Genomic DNA, 19,277 nt, shown 5'->3' with positions numbered 1-19,277 from the left:
AAGGGTTTCTGTATACAGCATGCATACAGAGTTCTCAGAGGGTAGAGCATGAATTCAAGGAATAATCTGGTATAAAAGTTATCGAGGGTTGTGAGAGCCACTATGTAATATGGGAAATAGAATACAGCTCCTGTGGATAAACAGCCAGTGCTCTTAACTGCTGATCCATCTCTTCAAGTGTATATTTTTACTTTTTAATTAAATTCATTTTAAATTAAATATAGTTACCTCAATTTTTCCTATTGCTATTGTTTTCCCTCCCTCTAATTAATGAACACATTAAAAATCATACATATTAAAGGGTATCAAATATAGTCTGATACATTTACATATTGCTTCTCTAAATCAGATTAAATGTATCCATCTCTTCCAAAGTTTATTGCAGAAACAGTAAAAATCATTATTTCATCTATGTTTGAAATACTAAGTACATTTCTGTTTACAGACATCTGCCATAACTGCTAATAGTACTTCAGAGCTTCCTGCTCCTTTCTGTTTATAATTGGGATATAATGATGAATCTTTATTTTATAAATTTCATTTTTGAGTATATTTCTTTGATTTATAACTGGATTTTTGATCTTAAAATTCTGTATGCAATAATTAAATATTCGAAATATCAAAAATTACTTCCTGAAGTCTGTCCTCCCTCAAGATTCTTTTTCTGACAAATTCTTTCAAGATTTTTTTAGATCCTTGTAACATCACGTTAAGCCTTAGCTGTGATACAATCCCCACCTTTTTAACATGTCTACTCTGACCATTCTTGCCGAACAAAAGCCAAAGCTTAAAAAAATTCTATTCTTCTATTTAAAGTATTTATTTGCTTTAATTTCAACTTGTTTTTGGTCCTACCTAATCTATTTCTTCATCTCACCTCCCTTTTGCCCCTCCCCCCCAACCTACTCCTCTTCTGTTTCTGTTCAAAAACTGACAGGTCTTCCTCCATTGGGTAGCAACAAAGAATGGCATATCAAGTTGCCAAAAGCACCTCCCCTTGTGTTTAGACTGGGCAAAGCAATCTAGAATGAGGAATAGTTTTCCAAGAGCCAATCAAACCATTAGGAACAAACCCTGCTGTCCTTTTTAGAAGTACCACAAGTAGATCAAGCGATATAACTGTCAAAAATACGTAGAGGGCTTAAGTCAGTCCCATGTAGGTTCCTTCGTTGCTGTTTCAGACTCTGTGAGTTCCTATGAGCCAGGTTACTTGTTTCTGTGGGTTTTCTTGTGATGTCTTTGACACCTGCTGACTCTTTCTCCCTCTCTTCTTCAGGATTCTCCAATCTCAGCATAATGTTTAGCTGTGGGTCTCTGTATCTCTTTCAGTTAGTTAATGAATGTAGGCTACAACTGGGGTAGTCAACAATATGATCGCAGGCTACATAATTCAAGTTACATTTCCACTATTGCTAGAAATCTTAGCTGAGGTCATCCTTGGAGATCATGGGAGTTTCCCTTGCAACAGATTTCCTCATGACCCTGGAAAACACCCCTTTCAAGTCATCTCTTTTAGTACTCTGCCTCACCACCCATGACTCCAAACAGGTCCCTCAAATTCCCATTCTCACCAGCCCCCAATCCATCTAGAAGTTTTCTTCTATTTCACCTTCCCAGAGAGATTGATGAATTAACCCTTGGGTGCTCCTTGTCTCAGCTCACTGAATCTGCGGGTTGTCTTTTACTTACCAGTAATATCTTGCTACGAGTGGGAAACTATCATGTTCATCTTTCTGCGTCTGTCATGAAGAGAACAAGATGTTTTCTCTAGTTCCATCCACTTGTCTTCAAATTTCATGATGCTATTGTTTTGAAAATCTGGTCATTCTAAAAACATAATTATTTTCAGCTAATTATATATTATTGAGTAAACCACTATACATCTTATTTCACAAGCTAAAGGGAGAAGAATATGTGAGGATTTTTAGGAGGCAACACCATGATTAGAGAAGAACAAATAAATAATTTAAAAAGAAAAAGAAAAACTGGTATGAAAAACAACTTTCAATAAAAAAGAAAAATAAATTTAAGAGTCAGTTTTGATTTTTCCCTTTCTCAGTGTCTGTTTATAACTACAACAAAATCCCATGGTTAATGAAATAAATATAGTATTTATTGATAGATTTTACATATCTCTGGTTTATATTCTTTTCTCTCAGCTCATGGACGCTCTGTAACTAATTTTCCAATATTCTCATCTGGAGTCTCTAAGATGGTCTTTTCCATCCCTTCCTCAGTGTAGACACAATGATCTGTTGTGAAAGCTAACAATCAAACATGGTAGCTCCTATTAAAATTCTTCTGTTTCTTCAATCTGAGAAGTAATGCAATATTTCGGGGATGCATTCTGGTTTCAGGTTGTCTTACATTGCATTACATTGTATTCTGGCAATAGAGTATGCTACCTCCTTTTCTTCAGTTTTTTTTTTCTTACCTTTCAACATGTTCTTTGCTTCTTCAGCCAGAAAATTACCATTCATCTCACACATAACAGTTCGGTAGTCTGGACCTCAAGAATGCCTTTCCTGACCCAAATTACTAAGCACATTTAGTCTTATTTTCTACATCGACATCTTAAATACTTTTATATGATATTCAGTTTATGCTTGATCTCCACCAAAGTTCAAATTACCTCTTCTTAATAATGTGGATGAAGTCTAAACACAGAGCTTAAATGTGGCAGGTACACTAGAGCTATTGAAGAAATTTAAAATAAACACATTATATTAATTTTTATTTATATTTATTTTATAATTTCTTCCATCCTTAAGGACAGAGATAACTGGATAACTAATCTAAATTTCCAGTACTTTAATTAGGTGGTGTGAAAAGTCCTTCTGTATATGTGTTGCTTTTATTGCATAATGAATAAAGAAGTTGTTTTTGCCTGATTATGTACAGCACACGCACACATGTCTGCTGAAGTCAGATAACTTTGAACTGTACTTATAGCATTTGGAACTGCCTTCTGTGCATGTTGTAAACTGAAACCTTGTCTTCAAGCAAGTACAGTATACACATGTAATCACGAGTCATGAACAATTAATTAATATATGAAGCATTAGCTTAGAAAACAACAAGAAAATGTATGTGAGAGGGCTTGGAAGGGGAAAAGGGAAGGAGAAAATGATGTAATCGTATTAAAATCTCAAAAAAATAAAAAAAAATAACTTTTTAAAATTAATTAAGCAAATTGAGCACTGTTTTATGCTTTCCCCACAGCAAAATTACAAAAAAAGAGAAATAATAAATTTGTATTTGTTTATATGAATTTCAAAAGCAATGTTAATATTGCTGTTTAATAAATTGGGAGCATGGGGACTTTTGGGGAGAGTTGAAATGGGGAGGGGAGAAACAGGGTGGGGAGCAGAGGAAAATGTAGAGCTTAATAAAAATCAATTAAAAAAGAGAAAGAAAAAAGAAAAAAAATCATGTTCCAGGAAATAATTATAATGGTGTATTATATTATTACATAACCGCTATTATGTTGCAAAATCTTACATTGAATTGCACCAGTGTAAATATTATACATATTAAGTACAAAATTATGATATTGTGAGAACTGTCATTGTACTTATACAAAATCTCTTAATGTTTGAGTTAAGAAATTGAATGTCAAATTTTCTTATATATTTGTAAATAACATTGAGAAAATATTTTGACAGTGTGGATTGAGATGTGCTAACTAATGATGGTCCCATGATATAAATATTATGCTTATCCTTCTCTAGTTATTACATATCACCTCAAAAAATTTCCTTATTTTAATTACAAAATGAATCAACAGTGTTTCGGTATTTTATCTCGGAGACTTTTTTTTTTAACTTTCCAAATTTTTATTCCCCAAGTGAACAGCAGTCAGTCAAAGTTAATGGGGATATCTACAAAGTCTAGGTCGTCGCTGGGAGCAGGGAGTAGGAAATGATACAGCTTGCTAAGCTTAGCTAGTTTCTTATCAAAGGCTATCTCTGTGGAGTACTGCTAATGCGCACTGTCCACGGACTTCTTAGGTTCTACGGGGCAAAGGTATCTGAACTACTGTGAAAGTCTGGAAGTAATCCTTGCCCACTGAGTTTGTACTTGAATGATACCAGATAAAAAACACTTAATTCCTTTTTTTTTTTTTTTTTTTGAATGGAATGGAAACATTTGAGCTGACATTTATTTAAAGTATTAGGTCAGATTTAAACTATTACCATCTTGTTGAAAAAGTGTAGAATGGGTTAAAATACTCAATAGTAATAGTTAATCCTGTGTCTAAGTAAGCAATAAAATAGTACTTGCATTTAACATAAAACTCTTGCCTTACTTTAGAAAGATATTCTTACAGAAAGGAGTCCATCAATTTAAAACTTCAGGTAAAAGATGACTGCTGTTTCCAGTGTGTTTTTACTTCTGCCTACATATTAAATACTGAAATTAAATTTTAAAATAGTATTCTCTGGCTATGAAAGTCAAACTAAAAAGTTTGGCTTATATTGGCCTAGAGATATTTTTAATTCTTGTTCATGCTTGAAGAATTCCATGATGATGGCAGAAAGTAGGGAACAAGGTGAAGGAGATGCAATGAAATATACTCTTGTATCCTTACCCAACATTGACCCAATGAATTACACCATTTTCTAGTCTTCAGGTGTTTAATTCATGCGTGTAGAACTCTGTCACTTCTTTTCCTTTCCATAGATGTCATCATTTTTGAATAATGTAGAAACCTAGTCATGTCCCATCTTTGACATGTCAGAATGATTATTTCTAGGTAACTGTCAAGTTAGATCAACTTTCATTTCTATGTTAAAACTTGAATAAGAGCATTTAATTCAAGCACTGCCTTTCTGAATTTGACAGTATGACACTAAGAATCTACTGATAGATATTACTTGTGTACACTTGGAATAGAAATGATTTACAGAATGTTTGGAATCTGAATGCAAATGCTACAAAAAGTATTAGGTACTACATTAAAGTAATAAATTGATTAATTTGTATATAGGGGATATTAGTTTTAAATTGTTACTCAAAGTATTTTAAATATTTGTGAGATTATTCCTTTTATCTATATTTAAAACAACCTATAAATATATTATGTATTTGATGTTTTTATTGTACATAATTCTGAAATACAATTTTCAAAAATAGGGTGCCTTTGAAATTAAAAAAAATCAAGTTGTGGTATACCTTATGTCATTTTTTAAAGCAAAACTGTGTGCTATTTTAAGTACTGCATCCACACTCAGAATATAATGTAAGAAATAAGTAAACACTAACTCTAAAGAACAAAGACCCCTCAGTTTTGGAAGAACTAGGACAGTCAGAAAAAAAATACTAATAAAATGTAGTCCATTCAGACCTCAATTAGGAAAATGGAGATAGAGAAGAGGTGTATAATTGTTTGAAGAGACCAGAGTTCTTGAAAGAAGGTAGATCCTAGCACTGAGTGATATTTCCTGACAAAAAAAAGTATTGGAATAAGAAAGAAAAGAAAACCTAGCATAAGTAGTTTATATTCGGGTAATGTTGATAGATTACTTTGTAGCTTGCTATGAATACGCACTATTGTCAAAGTGTGTTGAATAGTTCATCTGGGGGAGGAAAAAAATCAAATTATTGACTTTGCCTATAGTAGTTGTTTTACTCTTTTTATTCTTTGCCTGTTTTGGGGGCCCGCCAGCCAAGTCCTAAACAAATTACTCATAGAGGTTTATTCTTCATTATAAAAGCCCATTTTAGTGTGGCTTTTTTCTAGCTAGCTTTTCTTAACCCATATACCTTTTACCTCTGGACTTTTACCTTCTCTTAGGGTGGTAAGATGGCTGGATTCCTGGGTGCCTGGGTGCTTAGATGACTGCGTGGTGGCCCCTAATGTCCTCCTCTCCTTGTTCTATCTTTCTCCTTTTCCTTTCTTTCAGATTTCTCCTTCTATTTATAATCCCTGCCTGCTAGCCCTGTTTATCCTTTCTCTTGCCTCACTATTGACCATCTCATGCCTCTTTATTAGAGAATCAAGTGTTTTAGACAGGAAAAAAAAAACACAGGTTCACAGAGTTAAACACATGCACCATAAACATAAGCAACACATCTTTACATCATTAAGCAAGTGTTTCATAGCATATATAAAAGCAACACACCTTAAAATAATCTTCTACTATAGGTCCTCTGTTGAGAGTGGGTAGTCACATTAAGCATTAATGTATGGATATAAGGACAAATATTTAGAATAGATTCCAATGCTATATAGATTTAGCAAAATAATAGTAATAGGTTCTAGCGTAGGGTCTATGACTTTCCAAACCATGGCTTCTTGGCTAGTTTTATAACACCAGGCATGAGTATCACCTGTGGAATGGAATTGCTAAGTGGTAAGGTACACCGATGAAATTAATGTCACTATTGCAACCTGCATCAGATCAACCTGTTAAAAAAGTTAAAGGGTATCATTTATCTAAAGGCAGAAGAATAATAGTAGATATTTCTCTAGGATAACTAGTCAACAAGTGAAAAGGTGGAAGAAAATAAATCACGCTACTACAAAGAACAATCAAATCATAAACAAGGAGTTGAGGGAGAGACGGAGGATACTCAAAATAGCCGCTATACAATGAAGGGAATGTCAGGTGAAACTATACAATCAATAATAGTCTTTAATACAATTTCTCCAAATAAAGCATTTAGATTACCTACCTTGGTGGCAAAGAAAGGGAAGCACTGACAAGCTGACCACCTGTATAACTACTGAGGCCCAGAACCAGGGTTTTGTGTCAGCCCTCTTCAACATCCATACCATCTGTGATCTGCTGGAGCACAATAGGTGAGGTGTGAGTGGGGGTGGCCTGCAAGTGCAGGATCTCTAAAACACAGGGCAGCAGCGGGGTGTCCTGGAAGAGTCCCAGTGAGGCTCCAGCATTGAGGATGTAGCTGACAACAGGGTCCTCTAACCGGATCAATGATTCTTTGCAGTGTACTCCTGCATGTAAAAGTGGATGGAGAAAGGGGTTTTTCTTGTGGTTCATTGTGTCACATTACAGCTTCTGTGATGAAATTCTTCTTCTCCCTTCTTTCTCTCTTTTTTTTTCCTCTTAAATTTTATTTTGTTTTATTTAAAGAATCGGGTAGGAGATGAGTGGAAATATGTGGGAGATGGGAATCTCGATATGAAATATACAAAGAAAAAATAAAATTAGGAAAAAAGGAAACAAAAAAATTAAATTACTTTGGTGGATATATTAAAATAATACCAAAAAATGGATAATGAAAATCTGGTACATTTGCACAATGGTATAACTCCACAGCAGGAAAAAAACAAAAATAAACAAACAACAACAAAAAAAAAACCCTGACATCTTGAATTTTACAGACAAATGGATCGAGCTAGAAAACATAGTTTTGAGTGAGGCAACCCAGATCCAGAAAGACAAATATCACATGTACTCATTCATAAGTGGTTTTTAAATATAAAGGAAAGAAAACCAGCCCACAAATCAAATTACAATCCCAGAGAACCAAGATAACAATGAGGACTCTAAGAGAGACACACATAGATCTAATCTACATAAGTAGTAGAAAAAGACAAGATCTCTTGAGTAAATTGGGAGCTTGGAGAAATTGAGAGAGGAGTGAAGGTGAGGGGAGAGGCCGGATGGGAGCAGAGAAAAACGTAGCGCTCAATAAAAATCAATAAAAAGTAAAAAATTAAAAATTAAAAATTAAAAAAATACTCTGTCGAGGACTTATCTTGACGAAGTCTTAGTATATCTCTATCTCTGGACTTCCTAGAGCTTCATGGGTGTTTTGTGAGCCTCTCTGTCACATGTGTTGACCTACAAAGGTACAGTCCTGTGCACGTCTCCCACACGCAGCCTTTATTGTTGAGAGGCCTTTTTGCACAACTCCTGTCATGTCTAGAAGACACCATTTTCCAGCAGTTATTCCAGTTCTCTGGGCCTCATAATCATTCTGCTCCCCAACTACGGTTGAGTGTAGGCATTATGCACTAATTGTCTTCTTTAGGGATGGGTGCACGGCAGTCAATTGTTCTTTGCCCTTTGGACAGTCATGATTTTCTGTAATTGTCTACTTGTAACTATAGCTGCCATGACGAGATGTGAGAGCTTCATTAATCTGTAGGTAAAAGGTTAAGTATTTATAAGGCAGTCAAATTCTATGTCCATTGAAGAAAGTAGTGTTTCTAGGCTGTTTCCTAGCATCTAGGACATCTTCAGCTACGGGTTTACAAAAGAAAGCTTGAATTCCCTCCAAGAGAAGGCCTTAAGTCCAATCAGATATCTGATTGTTTTTGGCCAGCATATTGGTGCCACTATTGCAATGTTGAGCATATATTCCCCTTACTTGCTTGAAAGACTTTTGATTAATTTCATTCCAGAAACCTACATGACCCCCTGTGATACAGAGAAATAAACATCAGGAGAAAGACTTGACAATTGCTGCGATAGACTCTTTTTACTCTTAAAGATACCAAGCAAAAGAACAGTGAAGAAGCCAAAATCAAATGGGATTTTTAAATATGGTCATGTAGGCTTTAATTTAAAGAGTACAGAAAGAAGCATAGGTCATTGTAGACAATAAATGATCAAATTAACAAGGAAACCCAAGTACATTAGGAACCAATGTCACAATACTTAATTTTATGGAGCAAATTTTATCAGATATAAAGGAAGAAATATGCCAATGGAATAACTATGGGAAAAGAATCAAGTGCGATAGCTGTGTATCCAATACTTCTCTTCCACTAATTAGCTACTATTTCCTTTGGATATTGCCATTCTTTCAGTTTTATCAATAGTGTCCAGAATTTCTGGATATTTAAGGAGCTTTGTTGCGTCATATGAATCTCATGTTTGTTAATCACTATTTGAAAAAAGGTATTGGTATTTTGGCAGGGATTCTATTGAATCTCTAATTAAGTTGGAATAATGTACTAGTATTACTTTTCACTGCTGTGGCAAGATACCAGACAAAGGCAACTGAATGAAATAAAGGTTTATTTGGAGTCAGATAATGAAGAGGGGATATGCACTATTACTACAACAGAAAGGATTGGTATCCCCTGAGCATGTGACCGTTGGTCACACTGCATTAGCAAATCTAATATCTTTAAATTAAGCATATTTTAATATAACTTATCACATGATAAAGCAATTTCACCTTATTTTTCAGAAGCAAATTTAGACTTCAGAAACTTCAAAAATTCACATGAATCTTAAAAACTAAAAAATGATTAATACAAAATTATACATGGGGTAAATGTCATGTTTTAGTTCATGCATATGTTGAATAATGATAATATCAAGGCTATTACCATATTTGTCATCTTAAACATATATCATTTCAGTGTGATGAGAACAAGCAATTCATTCTAGCTATTCTGCATAATTTCTGATATTCACTATCTAGTACAACAAAGTACTAAGTGAGACCACATGGTATTTGTTCTTTTATATCAGCTTTATTTTACTTAGCTTAATGATGTCTAGTTCTATCCAAACTTTCTCAAGTGATAAGATTTTCATCATTTTCATGATTCAATATTGCTATAATATGCATATGCTCTAAATTGTATACAATTATCTATTTAAAAAAAATTCACATTTTGCTAGTAGTATTCTTTCATCTCACAATCTGAGATTTTTGCATTAGAATTTTGCATAGTTAGTTCAATTTACTTTGATATTTTCATTTAGAAGTTTGGATAGTTAAGAAAATTTAGTTTAATTATTTTCACTTAATAGTCTAAAATTTGGGACAATATGTATAAGGCAATTATTTGTAAAAACTGCATCTTGTAAGTTGCAGATACTTGTTTAAATAACAATTATAACTTAAACTTCCTTTTTGATTCTGTCTCTATGAGAGTTTAAAGAGTTATTTATCTTTTTAAATGCTATACAATAAGAGAACTAAATAAAATTTTTCTATACATTACTGTCCCTTTTCTTTCAGAACTTGCAGGGTTTCCCCCAGTCTTGGGTGCTTTATACTAGTTAGGATCTCAGTGTGCTCCTTGTGATTCATCTAAACAGAGACCATCAACTTTCTCTCCATCATTTTGAAATTGAAATGCTCTGTGGTCTCTTTGGGGATTTATCTCTCCTTCATTTCTATGACAACCTCTACAGATATTACCAGTTGGTGGTATCTCAAAAGAGGTCGGAAAGGTCAAATAATGGGGTGGGGGAAGGAACAGCAATGTTATCACTCAACCTACAAAAAAAAAGAAGTAATAAGACAATTCAAGGTTAGATAAGTACAGACTGAACCAAGTCAATACAATGTTAGTGATTACATTCTCTACCATTTTAAAATCACTGAAAAGAAATAAACCTACTGTAAGTAACTCAAACCTCCTTCCTACATATCCATAGCCTGGGTGTTATTTTCTAAATGGTTTGACTGTTAGATTTTAAATGCCTGGATAATTATCATTTTGTCGCTAGTATATATTTAAATTTCCCTTCCCTTAATTTTAATCATTTAACATTTCCAGTGGCATTTTTTTTTTACTTTTAACAAAATGGGTCTTTCCTTTTAATGATAGGAATTGGTTTAAAGCAAGATTTGATTAATAGAAATCCACCCTCCATTAAACAATCATGAAATGTTCCTAATCTGATAATAGAGTTTGGTGTAAGCCACTTAGAAATATAAGTATGTTGAATGTTTTTTATAAATTTTTATTTTTTGCATTTCTGTTCCATTATAAGATAACTAGAGTCAATTTACTTTTAAAATGTGAAAATAATTGTTTTGTTTCAAAGAGAATTATTGTTGCACTTATGAACTATTGTAAATTTAAATGATCCAGTAAATGAGCAAGCCCTCTAGTCATTTCCCGATTCTTACTCACTTTTTAAAGAATGTTAGATTTTGCTGTAATGTAGAAGAAAGTCTATGTAAGTATTATTTGCAAGATGTATCAATAAAATATCCTCGAATGAATTAAAAATGCTTGCTCTGTCATATACTTGAGACTTTTACATTAATTTAACTTCAGAATTATCAATTAACTGATAAATTAATGCGTTAGATATACATTTTAAAATTGAGAATTAATTTAAAGGTAATTGCACCTCATTGGGAGGCCATTAACCAGAGTTAATTACTGTTGTAATGTAGAGTTGAATTTCACTGCATTTTTAATAAGGGTCCAAAACCACCTTTGGAATTAGCCCCCTTGTGATTTCAACAGATATTTAAATCATTTTCTAATAGCATGCATTAGAAGGGGTTTAGCCGCTAAGGCAAAAATCATTAAACCTTCCATTTTCATTTACAGGGCTCCCAGTTTCTAGTCAGTAATTTCTTCCCACACCACTTAAACCATTTATTTTCTGTCCTTTGAATTTCACACACCCTGAAGTAAACTTTGAGAGAATACTCATGGCTAACATGCTAGCCATTGTTTTATAAGATCTGTATTGCCTTAAACTCAAGGCTTTCTTTCCATTGAAATTAAACAGGCAGAAACCACAAGCTTCCTCTATCATTACTCTTTGAAAGATATTCTGAGGTCATTTGGGTTTTTCCTATATCTATTGAATAAAATGCAGGAAATGAACAATCTGAAGCTATATCTCGTGTGGAGCTGCCTAGAGATTATTTAATCTTGTGAAGGATCCTTTAAAATAATGGAGAAGAATAGATTTTAGAAAACTTAATACTTGATGTCTCCTTAGACCCCTATGCCATCAGCTTTATGAAAGGCTTGAAAATGAGCTGAACTATTAATCACTCGGAAAGTTTGGATTGCTGTCTTTGTCGGGAATGTGATAATGTGAGCAGTAGGCTGTCCTCTGCTTCAGCATTGTCCTCTATGGTCAAAACTAACTTACAGCAGATTGACAAACGGGAGAATTGTGTCTGCATAAATTAGTGTTGTAGGTTCCAATTTCCAAGGGTTTATGTTTCAAAAAGTTGTTAATGGGTTTGTGTGATTGGTTGGTTAAGTCAATAAGTACTGGCAATTTAGTACAGGGGCACTGATGTATTGAGCATCACTAGCTTCTTGTCGCATAGAAATGTATGCAATAATATATTCACCTTAAGTATTTTTCAGTATTTCAAAGTATGCAAAATTAAGAATGAAGATTATACAGACTCGGTGAGTGTTGTGATGATTTTATACAGTTAGATTAGGAATATTCATTTTAATATGATTAATCAATATAGCCATCAAATTACCAAACATGCTTTATATTAGATTCCTGATGATTTCTTCACTCTATACGCAAAATTTCATACTCTTTGACATTGCCCTACTCTCTTCACCAACTTCCTGACAACTGCCATAAGATATATATATATATATATATCCTACTAATATTAAGTTAATATAATTAATATTAAGTGGAGATAAAACATATTGTTTACTTCACTTGGCATAAGGTTCACAATAGTTTTTCAGAATTTTGTTCCTCATATATCTGAAAGTATGCATATAGCATTTTTTATTCATTTATCTGTCAGTAGGTGCATAGGTGTTCTATATCTTGGTTATTATGAACAATGGTCACATTAAAAATGGAAGGGCAGCAATATTCTTTTCAAGATAATGATTTCATTTAATATAGCTTAATATCAAGAAATGAAATGACAGGTTCCTTTGAGTTTCCTTTCTTAATTACATCAGGAGTGTCCCAGCATTTTCCATAAGAGACATTATGTGTTTATTCTAGTCATAAACTTTTTCCAGTGTAAGTGTTACATTAGATCAATGGATAGATGCATGAATATTGTTTTCAGCTTTTTAGATTTATATCTATTCTACATATCCACATCTTTTTTAGCTGTAAATTGGGCAACCACATTTGTTAATAGGATTCTATTACTATGCAGAATTTATTTGTCCATTATATAACTATTAAGTTTGCTGGTAGTTTGCCATTTGGATTATTATTACTACTCCTGTTGCTGACAATTACTTTGACATATAGTATATCTAGTTCAATAAGAGCATTGTGTAGGCATGTAAATGGGCATTAGCAAGCTTGGAAGTCAGTGAGGATGGGCTTTAAGAAACACCATTGAATCCCCTTGGCATTTCCTTGATAAAACAACAACTTTACAAAGTGAAAACAACACAATTGCATCTCATAATTAGAAATTCTGTAATGAAATTATATTGATGATAGGATGTTGGAGGGAGAGAGGCTGCTTGTTGGTTCCCGGCCACTTAGCCCTGAAATAATCACACAGACACTGTATTAATTTAGTCACTTCTTGACTCATTAACTCTAGCTTCTTATTAAATAACTTTTACTTATTAATTTACCACATTACTATTAATCTGTGTATTGCCACATGGCTGTGGCTTACCGGCTAATGTTCTGCTAAGTTCCAGCAGGACTGCATGGCTTCTCTCTGACTCCACCTCTTTTCTCCCAGCATTCCATTTAGTTTTCCCTACTTACCTCTATTCTTTTTCCCTATCAGGCCAAGTCACTTTTCTTTATTAATTAACCAATTGTATTCACAGCATACAAAGGGGAATCCCGCATCAATAAGGAGCAAGGTGTAGATGACAGGTTTTGTTGAGAATAATTCATGGAAAGTTCTTTTCTCAACAAAATAATAAAAGCTGAGTTCTATTTCTCACTAAGAGGAGAAACATAATCTTCTAAATGTCCCAAAGAATGATAGCATTTCAACAATATACTATTGTTCTCCTTTAGGAATCAACTTAAACTAACCTGTTTGGAGCTAGAACAGTGGCTTGCTCAGTAGCTGCAAGAGCATACCACTCCTGGGAAGAACTTGCCTTTGGTGTCCAGTACACACAGAAGACCACTTCCAAGCTCTTTGTCCACCAGCTCTACAGGATTCAACTTTTTCTTACTTTCAGCATCTGGACTCTCATGTGTTCCCTTCCCAAAATATCCTTTTTAAACTATAATGAAACATGTCAAATAAGCCTACCAAACATAAAATGCTGTTATGACTAAAGACAAGTGAAAAAATTGAAGAAATATTTATCCTTTTATTGAAATAATGTATTTTTATACATCAGCAGCCCATCTCTAGATACAGCTGTTTAGGGACCCTTATTGACAAGTTTCTAGACTTTCTTGAGTTCAAAAATTTTAGTTTTTCTTCCCACACATATCTCCCACTTCTTCTGAATGCTCAGATCGTAAACATGAGTTCTCTTAAAATCTGAGCATTCTCCCTCATGTCTTGATGTGGGATTCCCTTCTGTGTGCTGTGAATATGTTTTATTACCAGTGGTTAATAAAGAAGCTCCTTTGTACTTGTGGCAGCACAGAGTAGAGCAAGGTGGGAATTTCAAGCAGATAGAGGAGGAAAGAAGGTGTTATAAAAGAGATGCCATATAGCTGCTGAAGGAGAAATATAGCCCTGAATCTTATCGGTAAACCACAAGCCTCAAGGTAACGTACAAAATAATTGGAATGGGTTGATTTAAGATCTAAGATTTACTTAACAAGAAGCCAAAGCTATTAGCCAAGCAGTATTGTAATTAAAATAGTTTCTGTGATGTTTTGGGGGCTAAAGAAGGAATGGGTTCATTTGGCTTACACATTGTTGTTAATCACTGAAAGAAGTCATAACAGGAATGCAAACTGTACAGAGATCTGGAGGCAGAAACATGCAAGAGTCATGGGGTGCTACTTTCAGGCTTGCTCTTCCTTTCTTTCTTTCTTTCTTTCTTTCTTTCTTTCTTTCTTTCTTTCTTCCTTCCTTCCTTTCTCCTTTCTTCCTTCCTTCTCTTTCTTTCCTTCCTTCCTTCCTTCTTTTTTCTGCCTTCCTTTCTTCCTTCCTTCTTTCCTTCCTTCCTCTCTCTCTCTCTCTCTCTCTCTCTCTCTCTCTCTCTCTTTCTCTCTCTCTCTCTCTCTCCAAGGCAGAGTTTCTCAGTGGCTTTGGATCCAGTACAGAACTCGCTAGCTATTTCTTTATTCTTACTAGTCTTTCTTTATTCTGCATGGTTTGCATTTTTATTATTATATGGCAAGGGGACTTTTTTATATCCATTCTTTTTAGTGTTCTGTAAGCCTCTTGTACCTTCATAGGGATATCCTTCTTTAGGTTAGGGAGGTTTTCTTCTATAATTTGTTGAATATATTTTCTGTGTCTTTGAGACGGAGTTATCCTTTTTCTATCCGTATTATTCATAGATTTGGTCTTTTCATGGTGTCCCAGATTTCCTGGATGTTTTGTGTTAAGAAATTGTTGGATTTAATATTTTCTTTGACCAATTAATCTATTTCCTATAAAGTATCTTCAGCACCTGAGATATTTTCTTCTATCTCTTGTATTCTGTTGGTTATACTTGCTTCTGTAGTTTCTGTTCATTTACCTTGATTTTCAATATCCAGAAATCCTCCAGTTCGTGTTTTCTTTATTGCCTCTGTGTCAGTCTTCATGTCTTGGACTATTTGCTTCACTTTCCCATTTGTTTTTTTTTCTTGGCTTTCTCTGAGGGATTCACTAATTTCTTAAAATTTTTTGTTTGTATTTTCCTCCATTTCTTTAACGGAGCCTTTCATTTCCTCTTGAAATGTCTCCATCTTCTTTGTAAAGTTACATCTAATGTCATTTTCTTCTACTTCTTTTGGGTTAGGATGGTCAAGTCTGACCACTGGATTCTAATGTGACCCTGTTGTTTTTTAGGTTGCTGGGTGAATTCTTACTTTGGTGTCTACCAATCTCTTCCTTCAAATGAGGCAGGCCATGTCTTTGTGCCTTTCCCCAATACTTGCACCAGCTGTCTGAGTCTTTGGGAACTGTTCTTGATCTGCTATGTACTGTCAATGTCTACTTCTCAGGGAGCCACTGAGGTTTCTCTAAGCCTGCTCTCTTGGTCTTCTCCCTGATTTGCTCTCTTGGTATTATCTCTTGGTCCCCACAGTGTTGTAGCAAGCTGTGTTTCAAAGTTCCACCATGGTTGCAGGAGGACAGGCAAGTTTGGGGGTGGGATGGGAGCTAGTAACTTGCAGGGTCTGGAGGATGGGGATAGGTATTGGGACGGCCTAATTGAAGAAGCTCTCCTGGTTAGCTATACAAGCTGAGGCTGCTGGGATGCCTTGTGGGAAGGGCCTAGGGTTTTGCCCCACTATGGGGATCCTGGGGAGTGGGGTGTCCTACCACATGCCTGGTCATTCACCTCTTGGTCCCCTCAGTATTGTAACTAGTTGTGTTAAAGAGTTCCTCCGAGGTTGAAGAGAGTTTCTGTGTTATTATTTGTGTCTGGGCAGTCAGAAAATGAACAAGCATTTTTTGCCTACAATTTCTGAAGATCACACCCTCTCCAATCCTGTAGCTGTATACAGAACACTGATGAACCTGCTTGCTTTCTGATCAAACTTAAACCCAAATTCTTTTTTCTGTCTTCATCCTATATTATATATTTGCAGTTACCTATATTATAGATTTGCTCTCCTGCTTCTTATTATAAACTCTGACAAAATATTCCTCTAACTTCATTCTGAGTCATTTTTCTAATTCTTTTATTAACAAGAAAAAGAATCTTCAAAGCAACAGTAAGAAATGATGTAGTGTGGTTTTCACAATTTCATAATTATGATGCAAATATTTCCTAACAGTAAAAGGAGTTTCTGAAACTCATATATAGTAACACAATAATCTCTCTGTACTCCCACTTATAAAAGCTGTAGTTAGGTTTAGTAGTAATTTAGAAAGAAAGTAAGAAACCGCTTGAATGATTAAAATGATTGCCTAATTAAATTTTGTAATATGGCCTTAAGTTTATCAAACAAGGTAAATTTTATTTCATTTGTATCAGTGATAAAAGTAGAATATTAATAAAATAATAACATTATAGAATAATAATCATTGGCTCTATATATTGTTATAAACAATGTCTTAAATATTTTTTTCATTTTGATTAGCAATAATTTATTTCTGAAGATAATGGGCATTTAACACATGTGTAGAATATGCTCTGATTATCACTAACCCATACCCACTCCCGTTGTTCCCATTCCACTACCTCTAAACCTTCTTGCTACTTTAATGTATTATCTCCTATTAATGACAGCTGCGAGAGAATCAAACTTTCCTAAGAATGAGTTCCCTTAGTAGTTATCCAGTGCCGAGTGGTCAGTCTAGAGATATACGTACACGAACAGCACTAAATGAATTCAGTGGGTTGGATTTGTATACCCAGATATATGTATACATGTAAATATTTTTACACAAAAATATTGAGAGAAGATCTCTAGTAGTTCAGGCAAGCATTTATTTTATTCTGTAAACAATAATACGTTAGACTCATGATCTTTCTACTTCCCCATCTCAAGTGCTGGGCCTAGATGAATGTTTGCAATATTTTTATTTTATATTTGAAAAATAAATTATATTTAAAAATAAATTCTGATTGTTGTTTACCCTCCCAACTTCTGCTAGATGATCCCCAACTCCCAACTCACCCAAATCTATACCCTTTATTGCCTAAGACATGTAATACAAAAACAGATAGTAAAATACAGAAGCAGAGATAACCCAAACTGTCTGGAACAAACTATCATGTCTCATTTATTTAATATTTACATTTAAAATAATTATCACTAAACAAGGATAAAATGGTCCTTCTATTCTTAGGTAGTGTGTATAGCACCTTCCAATACTATGAAATATAGCCAGTAGGAATTAAGCTTACAGGCCACTTTCAACTTGATTTTTTTCAATTCCTATGATCCTATATAGTGTCTTCAGCAGTAGGGTCTTAGTGTTATGGTCTGGAGTTTAAACAATATTATTGGCAATAGCCTGTAATGTTTCACAATCTATGGGACCTAAATAGGCAAACACTCCAAAGGAGGTTATTCAGTCTTGACATTGGTTCTTTTGTGTAGCATGAGGACCAGCTGTGGGGATTTCTGTTCCCACCCAGAACCCCACAGCTGGCAAGTCTCAACAAAAATCACACACAAGACTCTATAAGATTATAAACTGATTGGTCCATTAGGTCAGGCTTCTTATAAGCCCTTGTAACTTATATTAACCCATTATTCTGATCTATGTTAGCCATATGGCTTGGTACCTTTTCCATCTCTCAACTCATGTTGCTTCTTCAGTGTTCTGGGTAGGAATGGCGGAGGGAACTTCCTGCTTCCCAGAAAATTCCTGTTCTCATCACCCTGCCTCTACTTCCTGTCTGCTTGATCCACCTATACTTCCTGCCTGGCCAATCAGCGTTTTATTAAAATACATGATTGACAGAATACAGATAATTCTCCTGCACCACTTCCCTTTCTTTAAAAAAAAAAAGGAAATTATCCATAGTCCATTTTTTGGGAATGTGCATGTAGTATTCCAGTCTACTTCTTGCTGATTGAGGCCACTGATGATCTTATGGGGACCTAAAGAAAATTCAGAGTTATAATCAAGTTCTTACTGGAGTATCCTGTGAGTCTTGATCATCTCAGGCAGCAGTCTTGAACCTGTTCTGGATGAGGAACTCTGTCATCTGGGCCATCTCTTCCTATTGGAGATTTCTCAGGTGGTCTTCCTTTATCGAACCTAATTTTTCTTAACTCAGAATGAATCCACAGCCTCTCATTTTCTGTGGAAACAAAAGCAAAAATCTCTTCTCCGAAGTAACATACCTTTTGACTTCAGTTTTGAAGCCAAGGTATTTTCAAAATTCCTATCTTGGGTTAGTTCAGCAACATTTATAAACAAAAGTCTTTTAGCAGCTGTTGCTCCTTCCTCAGCATTCAAACAATTCAAAGAGAGCATAATAGCATAGAGTATCAAGATTCTCTGTTTATTTTCCATATGTATGTGGCTTTACTTTAACCTCTATTTCTTTTATTTTTACTTTTTACTTTTGGCTTTTTGAGACAGGTTCTCTGTATATATCTTTGTCCTGGAATAACTCTGTAGACCAGGCTGTCCTTGAACTCACAGAGATCCACCTGTCTCTGCTTCCCCAGTGCTAGGATTAAAGGTGTGTGCTACCACACCTTGAAGTCACAGAGGTCAACCTACCTCTGCCTCCCAGGCATTGGGATTACAAGTGTGGACTATGACACCCAACTACTCTCTTTCTTTTACTTTTAGAACTTTAACTTTGATCCTGCATATAGTTTATCACACTGTAAACCACTAAGAGGTTTTCTTTGTCTTTGAATCTCTCTTTACTGTATGTCTCTCTTTTTCTGACCACATGATCGTTTAATTTACTAAGCAATATGGAGAGCCATGACATTGACGCCTAGATCCAGCCCATTCCTTAGCTCTCCAGCCTCATGGTGGAGGAATCATCAGAGCCATTTTTGTCGTCACAA

This window comes from Myodes glareolus, chromosome 12 (genome assembly GCF_982192425.1).
Source record: "Myodes glareolus chromosome 12, mMyoGla1.1, whole genome shotgun sequence".
Classification (NCBI taxonomy): domain Eukaryota; kingdom Metazoa; phylum Chordata; class Mammalia; order Rodentia; family Cricetidae; genus Myodes; species Myodes glareolus.
The sequence above is the reverse complement of the archived record's forward strand: the minus strand, read 5'-3'. Positions refer to the sequence as shown.